The following is a 17,877-nucleotide window of genomic DNA, read 5'->3' as shown; positions in this document are numbered from 1 at the left end:
TCCTGAGAAATCTGTGTGCAGGTCAAGAAGCAACAGTTAGAGTTGGATATGGAACAACAGACTGGTTCCAAATCAGGAAAGGAATACATCAAGGATGTATATTGTCACCTTGCTTATTTAGCTTCTACGCAGAGTGCATCATGTGAAATGCTGGGCTGGATGAAGCACAAGCTGGAATCAAGAGAAATGTCAATAACCTCAGATTGACTACTACCCTTAAGGCAGAAACATGCCATGCAGATGACACCACCATTATGGCAGAAAGCAAAGAACAACTAAAGAGCCTCTTGATGAAAGTGAAAGACGAGTGAAAAATTTGGCTGAAAACTCAACATTCAGAAAACTAAGACCATGGCATCTGGTCCCATCACTTCATGGCAAACAGATGGCAAAACAATGGAAACAGTAACAGACTTTATTTATTTTGGGCTCCAAAATCACTGCAGATGGTGACTGCAGCCATGAAAGTTATGACCAACCTAGGCAGCATATTAAAAAGCAGAAACCTTACTTTGTCAACAAAGATCCATCTAGTCAAAGCTATGGTTTTTCCAGTAGTCATGTATGGATGTGAGAGTTGGACTATAAAGAAAGCTGAGTGCCAGTGAATTGATGCTTTTGAACTGTGATGTTGGAGAAGACTCTTGAGAGTCCCTTGGACTGCAAGGAGATTAAACCAGTCCATCCTAAAGGAAATCAGTCCTGAATGTTCACTGGAAGGACTGATACTGAAGCTGAAGCTCCAATACTTTGGCCACCTGATGAGAAGAACTGACTCATTGGAAAAGACCCTGATGCTGGGAAAGATTGAAGGCAGGAGAAGGGGATGACAGAGGATGAGATGGTTGGATGGCATCACCAACTCAATGGACATGAGTTTGAGTAAGCTCTGGGAGTTGGTGATGGACAGGGAAGTCTGGTGTGCTGCAGTCCATGGGGTCACAAAGAGTTGGCCACAACTGAATGACTGAACTGAATTGAAAACAGATTCACCTTAGTGCCCACTTCCAGGCTTTGTTCTTTCTTCATTTATCTGCTTTCTTGAGATCCAATTTGGAAGCAGGCCCACAAGGAATATGGCAGGAGGCATCTGTCCCAGGCAGGTGGCATTTTGACTGTGGTGTCAACGTCCTGAATGGGTGGGTTCATGATGTGGGTGTCTTGGTCACAGTCACATGGCTGCATCATAGTTTGGCAACAACCTCAATTCCAGCAGAGACTCAAATGTCTCCAGGAGTGGTGCTTCCCAAGGTGAAATAGTGCAAAGAGACCTATGACTGTAACCCACTGGGCTGGGCAGGTACATGTCCATTGTCATCATCTGAGAGGCCTCAAGTTGGAGTCAGGTGCAGGCAGCATCCCAGGATCTGAGATCGCAGTGGGTGTCCAGACCTGCCACTGACCACATGAGCAACTAAAGAGACTGGGCAGTTCGTTCAGGCCCTCTGGTCTCAGGGTTTTCTTGCATAAAGTGAGAACCTGGGATGATCATTTCTTACACCAGGGAAAAGCCAGTCTCCTGTGGACAAGGGTCTGGAAATATCACAGCCGGGAGGTGAGACATCACCTTAGTCCAGCCCCACCCAAAACCTATGTGTGGGCTTCCTTGCCTATAGCAACACCACACAGTATTTGAGACTTGTGTGTGTGTGAGCTAAGTCGCTTCAGTCATGTCTGACTCTGTGACCCCATGGACTGTAGCCCACCAGATTCCTCTGTCCATGGGATTCTCCAGGAAAGAATACTAGAGTGGGTTGCCATACCCTCCTCCAGGGGATCTTCCCGACCCAGAGATCGAACCCACATCTCCTGTATCTCTTGCACTGCAGGGGGATTCTTTACCTGCTGAGCCACTGGGGAAGTCCATTTGAGACATACGTAACCTAAAAACTATTCATTGTTTGTCTGAAATTCAGTTTTAAACCAGCTTCCTATATTTTATCTGGCAACCCTACCTCAGACCCCTTCTCTTTTTCTAGGCCCCAGCCCCAGCCCCCAGTGTCCCTGAAGCCTCACCCATCCTGCCCCACCCCTCCCCCAGCCCACATACCCCTCCTGGGTTAGGAAAAGGGAATGTTCTGTCTCCCCTGTATACTATTCAGTTTGGTCACTCAGTCGTGTCAGACGCTTTGTGACCCCATGGACTGCAGCACACCGGGCTTCCCTGTCTATCACCGACTCCTGGAGCTTACTGAGACTCATGCCCATCGAGTCAGTGATGCCATCCAACCATCTCATCCTCTGTCGTCCCCTTCACCTCCTGCCTTTAGTCTTTCCCAGTATCAGAGTCTTTTCAGTGAGTCAGTTCTTCTCATCAGGTGGCCAAAGTGTTGGAGCTTCAGCTTCAGCATCAGTCCTTCCAATGAATATTCAGGACTGGTTTCCTTTAGGATTGACTGGTTTAATCTCTTTGCAGTCCAAGGGACTCTCAAGAATTTACTCCAACACCACAGTTCAAAAGCATCAGTTTTTTGGCACTCAGCTTTCTTTATGGTCCAACTCTCACATCCATATATAGTTGAGTATAAGGACCTTTGTCGGCAAAGTAATGTCTCTGCTTTTTAATATGCTGTCTTACATTGGTCATAGCTTTTCTTCCAAGGAGCAAGCATCTTTTAATTTCAGGCTGCAATCACCACCTGCAGTGATTTTGGTGCCCAAGAAAATAAAATCTGTCACCATTTCCATTGTTTCCCCACCTATTTGCCATGAAATGATGGGACTGGATGTCATGATCTTTGTTTTTTGAATGTTGAGTTTTAAGTCAGCTTTTTCACTCTCCTCTTTCACCTTCACCAAGAGGCTGTTTAGTTCCTCTTTGCTTTCTGCCATAAGGGTAGTGTCATCTGTATATCTGAGGTTGTTGATATTATTAAGATACAAACTCTGCTTATCTTGGGCTGCCTTCTTGATTGCCAAAAGCTATCTTGGGTAATTTAACAGGACACTGCCTGTTTCTTGCTTTTCTCATTCCCACTATTACTCTCCTTCTTTTCAAAGCAACGAGGGTGTGACAGCTGCTGTCCAACCACTAGGAAAAACGTTGGGTGTGAAGACTTAAGTAAAGGAAACAGATAACTGTTTTGAGACACTGTCTCCCTGTGCAATGACCTGTAGCTGGATGGAGCTGCCATTACCAGAGGATGGGGTTGGGGGATGGTGAGGGAAGGAAACCAAGGGATGAACAGGGTTTAAATGTTCTAAGGGTATCTTGGTTGGAGTCTGGTTGTGTGCATCAGTGAGGCCCATTTAAATATTTAAAATAATATTTAGAACAGGAAATGCATGCTTTTTTCCCCCCTCAATGAATAGGAGGTGGAGTTGGCTGCAGCCTCACTCCCACCCTATCCACAAGCCCTTTATTTACTCCCTGGAGGCCAACACAAGGGCGGGTGCCTTTGTCCAGCAGACATGATTGTGCCCCTTGGGCACATCTGTCCATTGTGCTTGGGTAAGTTTCATGCAGAAGCTGTTATGTTTCCTCCTTTCACTCTCTCATCTTGGAGAGCATTCCAAACCCCTCATCTGAGGTCACCTTCAGATGGGTCACCCACGACTGACGCGGGAGAGGGCCTGGAACCAGACGTCCTCAAACCAGCTGGGGAGTCCTTCCGCCTGCCACCCTCCTCCTGGATTGGTCCAGATCCCAAAGTAACATCTACAAGATCAATTTAAAACTTAACTTTGCTTTCAGAAGAAAGTCCAGCCAGTGGCATAGCTTTGCTATTCCATCTGATCTTTGCTGATATATTCAGAACTGCTCTTACACACTTTTAATTAGTGTATACATGCCAACTTTTGTTTTGCCCCCCCCTTAATATCACTTCTCATAAACATTTCCCTGTACTTGCATAAGATCATATCTTTTTGATTTGCAATGGAAAAACTGTGTCACTATTTTTTCCATCACTCAAGCATCTATGGAGTTGATCTTTTTGCCAGGAGTTCTCTCACTGGTGTTTGAATACAAAAAGGAATGTGAAGTATGTCATCTGAAAACTTCTGTTTAACTACTAAAATGGCTCAGATCTCATTTGCTATACATGTAAAGATGAAAATCAATAGTAGTCATGTATCCCCCTCTTCTGTTTCAGAAAAAGGCATGTGGAGGAACACCCCACCCTCACCCCATCTTTGTCACACATGCCCTTCCTCACAGGCTCTTGGCATGGAAAGGATTAGTAAACTATGTCAAAGGCCAGGAGCCAAAACTCACACCCTGTGCTAGCCAGGAAAACACTCCGCTCCCCAGGCCATGCCCTCATCCCACCAGCTCTGACACTCCGGGTGCCTAAAATCATGAGCAGGACAGTGAGTGCTTGGGTGGCCAACTCTCCCCTTCACGTTTGCTTAAATACTTACTGGACCAAGCTGGAAAAGGGTGCCTGTGATTCCTCCTTGCAGGATGTTGAGGCTGAATCTTCTCCCAGACAGATGTCAGCAGTCATTTTACTTTAAAGATGAATCTTGAGCTTGGTGCAAACATAGGCAATAAGAAATTTGACATCACCACATTCAACCCAGGAGCTGGAGGGGCATCACTTACTCAGAAGATGTGGCAGATGGTGGACTGTGCTGGATCCTGGAGCCCACCTCCTAGAGAACAACTGGTGTTAATCCTTTAGATGCTGGGTACCTGGGAGGGTCCCTGGAAGAGGGCTGGGGCATCAGCAGTGGTTATTGGGCCATGGTCTGGAAGGATGACTAGGTTTTAACACCCAGTACAGCCATCACTGGGCATATTGATTGAACACCTGGCTCAGGTGTAACTGAAGGTGTGGGCTCCCACAGGTGGCCCTCATCTTTCCATGTCCCCACCCTGGAGCCATCCTCATGATAAGTCGCTTCAGTCGTATTCAACTCTTTGGAACCCTATAGACTGCAGTCCACCAGGCTTCTCTGTCCATGGGATTCTCCAGGCAAGAATACTGGAGTGGTATGCCAGGCCCTCCTCCAGGGGATCTTCCTGACCCAGGGATTGAACCTGAGACTCATGTCTCCTGCATTGGCAGGTGGTTTCTTTACTACTAACACCACCTGGGAGTTCCTGGCGGCCATCCTCAGTAATCCTCATATCCAGCAATGAGACCCAATTCCATAGCATTCTAATAAAAGGGATAACCTACTGAAGACTTTGGGGGATCCCAGGAGAGCTGCCAACCTGCAGTCAGCAGAAGTACAAAAGACAGTTCCTCAGGAAGCATGCCCCTCGCTCCCCATCAGCAGCCTCTTCTAGCCCGTCCTCTTTTCCAGCGCAGTCTCCAACGACTTTCCTAGGTGGCCTGAGCAACTCAGCCCCAACAGAGTGACAGTTTAATTTATGGTTCAAACTGGGGTGCTCTGAAGGTGAAAGGGGGGCTATTAGCACACCAGGTCCAAACCTAGCAAATCACTCGCTCTGACTTATGAACCCCATTTGGTGCAGAACAAGCCAGTGGTTTGCTAAATAGGTTTGGTATTTCCCCCATTCTCCTTAGAGACAGGAACAGATTTCTCCCTATGGGTCAATTTGGCTGCTAAGAAATTGTTCTGTTCAGGGTGGCCTAACCTGCTAACCAGTATCTCTAAATGAGAAGTGAGGTCTATTCAGAAGGTCATTTACCCCTGGAATGAGTGTTCTTCATAAAAGACTCAAATTCGTGCTGGTGACACTTAACCTTTTCCTTCACAAGTATTTTCTTTTTGCACATTGAACCCTTTTGAGATTCTTTCATCAGTGAGCTGTTTCAGGCTGGTTTTGATAACCACATTTTTATTTACATGCAAATTCACAGCTCGCATGTAAATACTATACTAATTATTAAACTTCTGTGGCTCATCAGAATGCTGTATCCTAATTGGCTGCGAGATTGCCAATAACCCACAGTAGCCTGATTTGGAGCCAGACCAGTTTTTGCATCTGCATAATAAAAGGAAACAGGAGGCTGGGAGAGTGTACACCTATTTTATATGTGTCTCTTCAAGGTCAAATAATCTTGTATTCCTTCTCAATCTACATATTCATAAAGACCTTTGTACAATTAATGAGACGGAAGATTGAATGGTTGCAGATTAAGAACAAACCCTACTGTTCTAATTAGAGTAAAAGTTACTTAGTCAATCAGATAAGAATTCCAAATTCAAACTAGCTAATACAGAGGCATAACAATGCCAACACACTCAGAGTCCTCCAACTTGCACCAGGCACTGGAGCCTGGGTAGGAAAGTCAGAAGCCCTGGTCATGGTTTCTACCTACGCAAGGACCCCTCTCCTGGAGATGGGCCCCACAGCGGTGGAAGAAGGGAGGAGAGCGGATGGAATCCCGTTGTATCACAAGACATGGTTTCTTGACCCTATTGGTGGTAGAAGATATATCAGGGTCTCCCCACTTTGGCTGGGTTGCAGATTTTCCTCAGACTCCTCCTTGGGTAACCTGAAGGAGTTTTGAGAATCAGTGAGACCTTACTGGAGGAGATTGCGGGTCATCGGGGTTGGATGCAGAGAGATTTAAGACGTCGTCCCTTCCGCCAGGGAGCTTGTGCTTCCTTTGGGACGCCAAGACCTGTGCATCTGAAACAGCAGCGAATGGAGATGGGTTTGGAGCCGGGACCTCCCCTGGGCTCCATGGACTCCCTCAGTCATGCAGTTCTGGAACCTGCATTGGAACAATCTGGAACCCGGGTCACAGCGTAGATTGCTCAGTCCTGCCCTGGATGAGCTGAGAGGGCCTGGACATCTGTGTTTTGGAGAAGCCCTGCATGATTCTGATGCTGCACACTATGGAAACCACTGGCTTGGGAGATCCATGGATGGAATTCAGAGAATCCATGCACCCCTAGATACTGACAACAACATCTTATTTTTACGTAAGTTTATTTAGGAAGGGTCCATAGCTGCTACCAGGTTCTCAAGAGTGGCCGTGCTTCAGAAAAAGGTAGTAAGCCCCAGGATGAAGTAAAGAGATTAGGAGAGCAGAATTCTGTCAAGCAGCCGACACAGGCCTCCGTATAACCTACTTTCGAGGCTTCCCCTGTGCACTGAAGTGTTGGCAGTTCTTTCCTTTCCGTTCCTGTGGTGCAGGCGGCAGCCCCACCAGAGCTCAGGGGATGGAGAGCAAGTGATGAGACGGTCTGGTAGGGGAGGGCTCCTCTGGTCCCTGGGGGAGGAGCCTTCTGGGTAGGGACACAGCCTCAGCACTGGCACACGGTGGAGTCAGCACTGCTGGGGAGGAGCCAGGGGTGCCAGGGAGCACCGGCCAGTCTCCTCCTGTCTTGTGAAGCCTGCCCAGTCTCTCCACCAATCCCACTGCATTCCCCTCAACCTGGAGTGTGGTTCCATTGCATCCAGAGAAGATGATGTGGGGCACCTCCCCTGGCTCTGAGCTCCTCCCTCACCCCTGGGGAGCACAGATTCCCCCGCCCCCAACCTGCTGTATGATCACTAATGAGATCACGTCTGCCTCCTGGGAACGGGCGATTAGCCTCCTGCACTGGGTTATTACCCTTTACAAGAGACCTGCCCAGCTGTCTGCCCGCCCCGGGCCATACACACCTGGCCAGGCCAGGACGGCTCGGAACCGCTTGCTGGCAGCAGGCTCCTTAGTAGACACAGCCTCCAGGGCGGGTGGCCGGAGCTGGGGGGGGACCGCACCTGGCCTGCCTGGGCCTCAAGGCCAATCACAGGAGGAGTGGTGCATCCCCAGTGAACCCCCAACCCAGCTCAGCCTGGGGAGGTGGAGGGGTCACTCCGTAGGCCCTCACGGACGAGGGAGGACCCCCACGGTGCTGAGGCCCAGGGGTCTCAGAGGGGAAGGGCCTCACTCAGTGGAAGCCCTTGAGGCCCCTGCCGTGCATGGAGAAGCTCTGTCTCCCCCGGGGCCACGGGGGCTGTGAAGGGAGGTTTCCCCAGTCCACACAGGGCTCCTGCTGAAGGGGGCCAGCAGGGCTTCCTCCACTCAGATCTGTCTCTCCCCCAGTGTGGGGATGCTGGAGCATCACCACCCCTGCCTTCCCAGATTCCCCTGCCAGCCCCTGCCTTTCCCTTGACTTGGCTGGCTTCCAGTCTGGAGTCGGGGTGGCAGACAGAGGAAGGGGTGGCTGGGAACATTCTCAGGATGCCTGGGACATGCCCACCATCCGCAGGAGCCCCGAAGGCCAGGAGGACTGGAAACCCTGGCGCCAGACCAGGCTGTCTCTTCCCCATCACCCTCCCCCTCCATCCACCCTTTTGGTGCTGCCCACCCGGCATGGGCCGGGGGGCTGCTGGCTTCCTGCGCCCGCACACCTGCTCTTGTGCAGCTGCCTGTAGGCCTCCGCGGGTCTGCAGGCCCACGTGGGTGTCCCTGCCCTTGCCTGGGGAAGGACGGGCCCTCACACTGTGCCTGAGCACCTGTCCTTTGGCTTTGATGTTAGTCCAAACCCAAAGAGCTCACATATTGTCTTTCAGATTACTCTGTGGGGGAGGGGAGAGCAGCAAGAACAGGTGTCGGTGTTGGGTTATTGTCTTCAGCGGCGGGTAAGGGGCAAGCAAGACACCCAGATGACCCCACCCTGCATGGGGCCCAGAGAGTTGGAGGCCTGGACTGGACTGCCCAGAGCAGGCCCTTCGAAGCTCCCGCCTTGGTCTGCTGGGGCTGAGCTCATAAAACACCATGCGCGCGCTCCAGCTCAGGTGCTGCAGTCATGTCTGACTCTTCTCGACCCTGTGGACTGTAGCCCACCAGGCTCCTCCATCCACGGGATTCTCCAGGCAAGAATACTGGGGTAGGCTGCCATGCCCTCCTCCAGGGGATCTTCCCAACCCAGGGATTGAAACCACATCTCTACATCTCCTGCATTGGCAGGCGGGTTCTTTACCTGGAAGCCCATAAAACACTGTTGGGGGCTCAAGTGACAGAAACCTGTCTTCTCCAAGTTCTAGAGGCTGGAGGGCCACAATAGAGGTATCAGCAGGGTTGGTTCCCTCTCGAGGCTGTTGAGGGCGGGATCTGCTCCAGGCTTCTCTCCTCGACTAGTAGGTGGCTGTCTTCTCCCTGTGTACCTGCTCTTCCTCTGTCTGTGACCATCCAAACTTCCTCTTCTGATAAGGACACCAGTCAGATTGGATTAGGACCCACTTAATGACCTGATTTTAATTTAATTACCTCTTTAAACAGTCTGTCTCCAAATACGATTACGTTCAGAGGTCCTGAATCTTGAAGAGGAGCATGATTTAACCCTGAACAGGGTTCCAGAAACTCATGATTCCTCTGGGGCTTGCCGATCTCGGGGTTGGAACCTGCAGCCCTTTCTGGGAAGCCCCCACCTCTAGGCTGAGAATCCGTGAAGGAAGCAAGTGAGTATCCAGGACCAAGGAAAGCCTCTTGTCCTTGGGGTTGGGAGCTCATGGATCCATGAGGTCCAGCCCCCTCTCCAGCAGGCTGCCAGTTAATCTTTTTAGTTTATCTAGAGCCTTTCACCTTCTTTGAGTTGATAACGTAAGGAGGTGCCCCAGAGAGAACACACCTGACCTGACTCTATGAAACAAGCATCCTTATCCCCACTCTACACAGTATAAAAGGGAGGTCCACCCAGGAAGCAAGAGAGCTGGGACTGGAACCCAGGCTGTGCAATCCTGGAGTTTAGGCTCTAGTCCAAGAACTTGAAGAAAACATAGGGGATATTTTAAAATCTCAAAATGGGAAAGATTTTTTAAAGTGTGGCACAAATCTAGATATATTAAAAGACTGATATATTTATTATCTTACAAAGAAACTACTTCATGGCTAATAATAATAACAACAACCACCACAAAAACTCAGACAAAAGACAAAGGAAGTACCAGGGAAAACCGTGCAGTATATGCCAGTTACCACTTTCCTTATTATGTAATGAGCTCTTCCAAATCCATAAGAAAAAGTCTAATTACCCAAAGGAAAATTAGGGGAGGGGGGAGAAAGAAAAGGTATGAATAGAGAGCTTACAGAAAAAAGTAGAAGTGGCTGCTAACACATGAAGAATCACCCAAGGGTCCTCACAGTTGAAGAAAGGCACAGCAAACTCTGACTCTCCATTTTTTCACCTATCAGAGTGGCAAATGGAAAAGACCAGTTCAGTACTGATGAAAGAGTGGGAAAGGGAATTTTTTCTGTATTTTAGGAGGGAGTATAAACTGCTGGAATAGGTTTTCTAGGTATCTAGGATCTGAAAGGATATAAAAAAAAATTGAGGGTGTGAGTCTTATTCCTCTAAGCAGTGCCACAGCTAGGTATCTGCCCACAAAGACTCCTCAAGAGGTCTCATTGCACCAGCCTTTGAAATAGTAAAAACCTAGAGACAGCCTAAATGCCTCTGAGAGGGCAGTGGTTGGAGAAATTACACCCCTCTCCCCCTGCAACAGAATCCCTTGCAGGCTTGAAAGGAATGAGGTTGATTCATAAATTCTGGCAGTGCGATGGGAGTAGGGGTCACCTGTGCTGTGCTATGCCTAATCACTTAGTCGTGTCCGACTTTTTGCGACCCCCTGGTCTGTAGCCCACCAGGCTCCTTTGTTCACAGGGATTCTCCAGGCAAAAATACTGGAGTGGGTTGACATGCTTTCTTTCAGGGGATCATCTCAACCCAGGGATCAAACCCAGGTCTCCCACACTGCAGACAGACTCTTTACTGACATCTACCAGGGAAGCCCAGGGGTCATCTCAGTTCAGTCGCTCAGTCCTGTCCTTCTCTTTGCAACCCCATGGACTGCAGCACACCAGCCTTCCCTGTCCATCACCAACTCATCATCTAGGGGTCATCTAGGAGGTATTTATTCTGGGAAAAGGTGAAGTGCTGGGTGTTGCGTGGAAGGATGTGCTCCCATTTGTGTGAGAACAAGAACTAGGAATAGGGAAGGAGACAGAAAGCAGGAAGAAGTTTACCTTCCATTGTTCCAGGGTCTCTGTGTTCCAAGAGTCTCAGAATCCCCTGGAGGGAGTTGTTTAAACACTGCTTGCCGGGGGCCACCTGCAGTGTGTCTGCTCTGGAGGGTCTGGGGTGGGCCCCTGAGTGTTCTCCATAAGTCTCCAGGTAACACTGCAGGTCCAGGGACTGCATGGAGAACCACGGCTGTAGTCTTTGAGTTAAGGTACCACGTAGGGTGCTGGTTGTATAATTTTTAGAAATAATTTATAAAGATAATCCCTGGTCCAGGACCATGGCTGGCCTGCTCCTCTTCTCTGCAGCCTCTGCCAGTAATGAGTCCTCTTCACCTTGCAGTCAGAAACTACCCCCTGCATCTGCTGCTTCAGTGCGGGCCCCCTCCCCAAGTCAGGTCAGCAGCTCACAAGAAGGACAAGCCACATTCAGAGCACATCCACCACCACCTGCTGGGAGGTGAGGAGCAGACGCTGCCCCTAGAGCCCTCTCCTCGCTGAGATCTAAGCCCCGGAGCCCCTCAGCGATGGAGCGGCCCTTCTCAGGCTGTGTGATCACAGATCACAGGCTCGCCCTGCCCTCTTTTCCCACCAAGACAGAGGAAGGCAGAAAAGCCGGGTTGACACCTGTCCTGGTGGAAAGGCGCCGACTTCCCCGTGACAAGCGGGAACACGCTGGAGGCACGCAGCCATGAAGCCAACAGCAAGTCCCGGGCTGAGCAGAGGCGCTTGCTCGGGAGACGGGCAGTCCTCTGGATCACCTCTGCCGCCGCGAGGAGGTCAGGGCCCCTGGGACGGCCCCCAGGACACCTGACCCCGGTGTGTGGGTGCCCTCTGTCCTCGCACCCGCACAAGCAGGGTCTCGTCAGCCCACCGCCCCCTCCCTTCCTGTACCCCCCGTGAGGCTGGTGAGCACACGCAGACACCGCCTGACCACCCGCCTGCTGGTCGCAGCGACCCATCCTTGGCCCCTGTCCCCTCAGATGCCCCCAGGCCCTGCCCCTCACCCCCGTGCCTTCAGGGAACCGCCCTCCTGCCCGCCGAAGCTGGGACCTGCTTCCCGCTTCCCACCTGTCCATTCTCGCTCCATTCTTGTTTTCAAACGGCGGGGAGAAAGCATGTTGATTAGGAAGCGTTTCGAGGGCTGTTAAGGTTTGCTGAGTGCCGGGCCTTTTGTCTGCCGTCCCTCCGCGCTTACGTCCTCCCGACAGGTGGAGAAGTGCTGACGAGGGCGGCCTGAGGGGCCAAGGCCAGGCCCGGGGCGGCCCGGCCACAGCCTCCACGCGGAGACCCGCGGCGCCCGGACCGGGAGAGGGACCCCAGCGCCCGGACCCGGAGAGGGACCCCAGCGCCGGCAGAAGCAGTGGAGGTGAGGAGGGCGAGAATGGGCGTCCCACCTGAGCGGCGAACTGAGAGAGGTGGCAGACGCTGGCGGAGGCAGGAGGGCGCCTCGGACCAGACCTTTCGCCCTCACGCTGTTCCACAGAAGCACCAGGGTGTCGTCCCTCGGGAGGTGCCCTGGGCTCTAGGGGGCCAGGTCACCAGATGGGGAGGAGCAGGGAGCCCCGCTGTGCGCGTGAGGGTCTGAGCGACCCCACTCCGGGGTGAGCGGCCACGGAGAGGCGCCCCCGGCAGGGTCAGTGAGCAGCCCGGCCACCTCCCCGTCCGCCTCGGGCCCGCGCCCCGCCGCCCCGCACTGGGGCCCCGCACGAGATCCGGTTCACCAGCGAGGTGCGCGTGGCAGGGAAGGGCTGGTTCCAGACGCAGTCGCCGCCCTGTCTCCTGGCCGCTTCCTGCTCTTCCTGCCTGAATGCAGAAGCGACGTCTGGCCACTGGTGGCCGTCCGGTAACGCTGAGGACGACAGAGCCTGCAGTTCAAAGGATCCCGGCTCCCGGTGCCCCCTCACTCAGCCCACCGCCCAGGCTGCTTTGGCCTTGTGCCGGGAGAAAGCAAAGCTCCGATCAGGCTAAGTGCCTGAGGCTGGTTACAGGCCAGGGCTGCCGGACACAAAAGCCCCGAGTCCCAGTGCTGGCGGAGCTGATCGGAAAAGAGGGCCGGGTGGTTAGCCTTGGTCTCGGATCTGGCTCCCAGGACCTCCCAGGACCTGCCGCCCCTCTCCTCACTGCACAGCCCAGCTTCCACTCCTGAGGCTGCCAGGAGCTGGGAGAGACATGTACCGCCCACCGCCGCTGTTCTCCTCCAGTTGAGGCTCTGTCCCACTTGCCGGGCACTCCAAGGGCTCCCAGCCGAGCCCACTGGCAGCAGACAAGGGGCCACCCCAGCTCTTCCTTACCTCTGTCCCAGTGCTCACAACGGTCAGCCTGCACACGATCTCAGGACAGCCCTGAGATGACCCAGCACTCAGAGATGCAGTGACGATTGCTGAAGTGACCTTCTGGGGGTACGTGGCTGGAGAACGATGAGATGGAAATAGAGCCCAGTGTTCATGACCTGAGCTTCTCAGGGCGGGTTCCTCAATCCCACATCCAAATATTCAGGGACAGAGCTCACCAGCTCCTACTCTGTGAGTGTGTGGGTGCTCAGTCGCTCAGACTCTTTACGACCCAGTGCACTGACCCCCCAGGCTCTCCTGTCCATGGGATTATCTGTCCAGGCAAGAATACTGGAGTGAGTTGCCATTTCCCCCTCCAGCGCATCTTCCCAACTCAGGGATCAAACGCATGTCTCCTGCGTTGGCAGGCAGATTCTTTACCGTCTCAGCCACCTGGGAAGCCCTACTCTCCTGCTGAATTAGGGTCTCTGGGGAAGGTGCCCCAGAATCTACATCATAAGCATTCCTCCAGAGCCCTGGCAAGATCCTGGTACACCCCAGAGCCCAGCACCCCTTCCCCAGCTGAGCTGCCTTCCCAGGTGCGAGGGGCAGGCCTGTGAGATGTCAGGCACAACCTCCGCCCAGCACTGACCCTCTGGTGCCAGGCAGTGACGTCAGTCAAGCGCTTCAGGAGGCAGGTCCTCGGCTGGCAGGCCGTTGAAAAGCCTGATGCCCAGGCTAGACTTCAGACCAGTGAGATTTAGATCTCTGGGGGTGGGACACAGGCACTGGCATTTTTTTTTTAAGTTTCCCAGGTGATTCCAAGATGGAAAACCTCCTGTCCCCAGGTCGTGTGGGTCGCTCTCCAACCAGAGGGCATCAAAAGCCCCTGGCCAACTATTAAACACAGCTGGCTAGGCCCCAAGCCCAGAATTTCTGATTCATTAGGTCCTGGGAGGGCCCAAGAATTTGTATCTCCAAGTTCTCAGGTGGTGCTGCTGTGGAGACCTCACTGTGAGAACCAGTGGAGTGGAAGGAAGAAGGGGCAGAGGAGAAACTGAATGCTCCCGCTGGCCACTGTCAAGGTGCCACTGATTCCAGTGAGCAGGCCCTGCTAAGGGCAATGTGTGGCTCCCTGGGGACGGGTTCTCCCACATGCACCTGCTGAGGATGGGACCCTATCTCCTGTAACATAATTACCACCATATAGATGGAGATTGGGACCTTGCCCCCAGGGACCTCAGGGAAGATGGGCAGGTTGTGCACCACACAAATCCAGGGGCGACCGCTCACACGGGGGTGAACTACGGTGCTTCCCTTTGCTGTCAAGCCTGACAGGCCTCCCACTCAAAGCTCAGAGAGTCACCATGGAGACTTCTCAGAAATTCTGTGCCTACATTTGCTTTACCACGCCTCCCCTCTGCCCCTTGGCCCCGTCTCCCCTCTGCCCCTTGGCCCTGTCTCCCCCCTGCCCCTTGGCCCCGTCTCCCCTCTGCCCCTTGGCCCCATCTCCCCTCTGCCCCTTACCACGTCTCCCCTCTGCCCCTTGGCCCCGTCTCCCCCTGCCCCTTTGCCCCATCTCCCCTTGCCCCTTTACCCTGTCTCCCCTCTGCCCTCAGCGATGCTTCAGGACTCCACCTGCCTTGTGCCCACCCGCCCCAGGCCCCCCCAGCTGGGCCTGATCTGAGCTGCCGAGCTGGAGGCTCTGCCCTCCCCGGGGCCCCCAGGGGTGAGGCTGGCGCACTGTCTGCCCTGCCAGGCAGACCTTGGCACCGGCTCTGGGCTGGGGCAGGAGCTCATGGCCTTCCTCCTCTGCCACTTCATGCTGCTGACTGTCCCTCCTCCACAGGAGATAAACCTGCGCGGAATCTGTTTTCTCTGGCGACACATGCTGCGGCCAGCAGGCCGGCGGCTGAGTCACCGGCAGTGGTCTCCTCTGAGCCCCCACCCACCCACCCCCAGCCCTCGTGGCCTCTGCGGGCTTCTCCCTTTCACGGGCACTTCCTGGCCTGACACCCATGTCCCGGGTGCTTCTGTCTCATGACTCAGGCTCAGCTGCCCCCACGTTCCTCCCACGACACTTGGCTGGTACGAGGGGGCACCCATGGGTGGGTTGGGCATCTCATCGCAGGCTGTTCTGTTTGGGGCCCAAACACGGGAGAGCTCGTGGGCCCAGGAGCCCGGCTGGTAGGAGCCGAGGTCCACACCTGGCCTACCAGCTTGTGACTCTGCAGGGAGAGAGGGCAGGTGGCTGGGGACCCAGGGGAGAGGGCATCCAACACTCCAGGGGGAGCGGGCCTCTGCCAGGCCTGAAGTAGTCGGGGAAGGAATGTCCCAACCCGCGGATGCCTCCCACGTTCGTCTCTCCAGCCTGGTCCTCTGCCCCAAACTCCAGGCTCATAAATCCAAATGCCTCCTCCCCAAACTGTCACTCCCGATTTCCAGCCCCCCAAACAACTCCTCCTAATACCACAGCAACTCCAGCCTCTCTTAGCTCAGGCCAAAAACTACGATGACATCCCTGACTCCTCTATTTCTCTCACTGCGTGTATCCAAAGCTTCAGCAAATCCAACTTGTCTTTTTCTTTTGCACACCTGAGTTTGTCCATGAGACTGTGAAGTGTTACCAGTTACCCTGGCCAAGGCCAGGGGGGCACGAGAGAGGCCCACCTCCCTTGTCCCTTCCCCCATGAGCCTGCAGTCAGGGGGTGTCTCTCCTGGGAGGACAGTGCTGCCCACCGCTCTGGGCGGAGGCTCTGGGGCTCTCACGACTTGCTGGGACACAGGGCTGGCAGCGTTATTCTCCCAGCCCCGCTCTGAGGGCCAGGCCAGGGCAGCCCCTGGCTGGGGGGCGCTCCAGAGGCATCCTGAGCAGGGGGCTCATGGAGTTCTCTCCAGCTGGGAGGGCCGCCGTCCGGCAGACCTGGGCCTGGAGGGGCCAGATCCTGTCGTGGCCTGGGCTGGGCAAGGCTGCTGCAGGGTGGCTGTCTCAGCCTTGGCTAACCCACCTAGCCTCTTGCTGACAGTGACATCGGTCTCATTTTTGTGAAAAAGCCAAGTTGCATAGTTTGCTCAATCCCCGGATGGGAGGTGGGGGGGACAGAGGGCAGGCGGCACACAGGCTGGGTGGGTCCCCTGGCAGCTGCTGAACCCTGGGACCTGCCACCAGCTGCAATTACTTGCTGCTGACTTTAATTTCACATTGAGAAGCCACAGATGATGGAAAAAGAAATTGGTCCCCATGGGCCGAATGCTTTTCCGATCTGCATTTATTAGCAGAGTTTCTGAAGGTGTCAGGAGCTGAACGTGAGGCAGCCGCCTCTGGAAGTGAGACCCACGTGCAGGGCAGGGATGGTGGGTGAGGGTCAGGAGGAGAGAGGCTTAGGAAAATACTTCTGCTAGCAAGGGAACGTTCTTTGAGAGGTCTGAACATGCTTGCAACACTCCTCCTCTGCTGGCTCATCCACACCTGTCCCTCTTTCCAAATCTCTCGGAGGGCCCATCCAAACAGGCGTCCTCCTCCAAACCTGTGAGCCTGGGAATTTTGGTACCGGTCCACCTCATCTCACATAATTGATGTGTACCTAAAGAATTCTTTGTTCATTAGCTCTATTATAAATCAAATGCGGTTTTAGATGCACCAAAATGTTTGTGCTTTGAGAAAATTCTCTAGTCAATTCTCCGTTTTAAAATACTCTCACAACCAGTCATACTCAAATTTATGTCTTCTCTCCTGAACAGCCGTGAAAACATGGCCAAGACCTCTTAATTGTTCACACTATCACGGAAATTCATAAACGGAAGGAAACGCAGACGTTTCACTCTCATTTCAGATGTGCTCTCTCTCTTTTTAGCCAGGGAGTGGCATCTTCAGATGAAATCCTACCCAGAGGCTGAGCGGACAAGTCAAGGGAGAGGGGAGCATCTCCAGTTGAGTCAGGTGGAGAACCCAGGCGGAGAAGGTCCCACCCACCTGATGCCTCATGCAGCCAGCTTCCTGCGTTCCCCTAACACGTCCATGGAATCCTCAGGTTGAAGACCATCACTGTCAAAGTGCCAAGAGCATTCCCTCTTACCTGTAGTTCCACTTCCAAGACTCCAAATACTCCCAGCTGAGCACACACGTTCAACACAGCTTTGTTTATGACAGCAACTTATAAAAAAGAAAACACTTTACTTCCCTGCCCTCTGCACTGTCAGTGGGGAACATAGGAAGAACCCAGACTTTGCCTACTACTTGCAGGAAGAGTGCATCTCTCCACCTCCCACCGGGACAGCATCAGAGAAGGCTAGTGGTGCTGGATTCCCACGCTGGACCAGCAGTGAATGGAACTCCTCTCGCCTCGGATGTTAACAAAGGCCAAGTGGAGATCCTGAACTTCCACCTCTGCCTGGCAGTGGAGGTGCTGTGCCCCCCACACCTTTTGTTGCAGGATCAATCTCAGAAAAAGCCAGCTAAAATATAAGTTTTCAATAGGATCCAGATTCTCACAGCATAATACCTAAGGTGTCCAGGTTTCAGTTGGAAATCACTCACCATTGGAACTAGGAAAAACCTCAACTTGAATGAAAAAAGACAATCATTAGATGCCAACACTGAGATGACAGAGGTGTTGGAATTATCTGACAAGGATAAAATGCCTCAAAGAGCAATTATAAGCACACTTGAAAAATAGAAACTCTATACCACACAATCCTACAGTCCCACTCCTGGACATATATCCAAAGAAAAT

The 17,877-nt window shown here is 53.0% G+C and overlaps 1 long non-coding RNA gene across 1 annotated transcript; it reads right to left on the bottom strand.

Annotated features, from left to right (window-relative positions):
• Window positions 1-8,472: 8,472 nt before the first annotated feature.
• Window positions 8,473-11,264, bottom strand: LOC122419760. The gene is made up of 3 exons (XR_006262983.1): window positions 10,878-11,264; window positions 9,942-10,039; window positions 8,473-9,058 (listed from the first exon to the last, which is right to left on the bottom strand). It is a non-coding gene; the product is annotated as an uncharacterized LOC122419760 (long non-coding RNA).
• Between the last annotated feature and the right edge of the window lie 6,613 nt (window positions 11,265-17,877).

The sequence above is a fragment of the Cervus canadensis genome, chromosome 17 (genome assembly GCF_019320065.1).
Source record: "Cervus canadensis isolate Bull #8, Minnesota chromosome 17, ASM1932006v1, whole genome shotgun sequence".
NCBI lineage: Eukaryota > Metazoa > Chordata > Mammalia > Artiodactyla > Cervidae > Cervus > Cervus canadensis.
The sequence above is the reverse complement of the archived record's forward strand: the minus strand, read 5'-3'. Positions and strand labels throughout refer to the sequence as shown.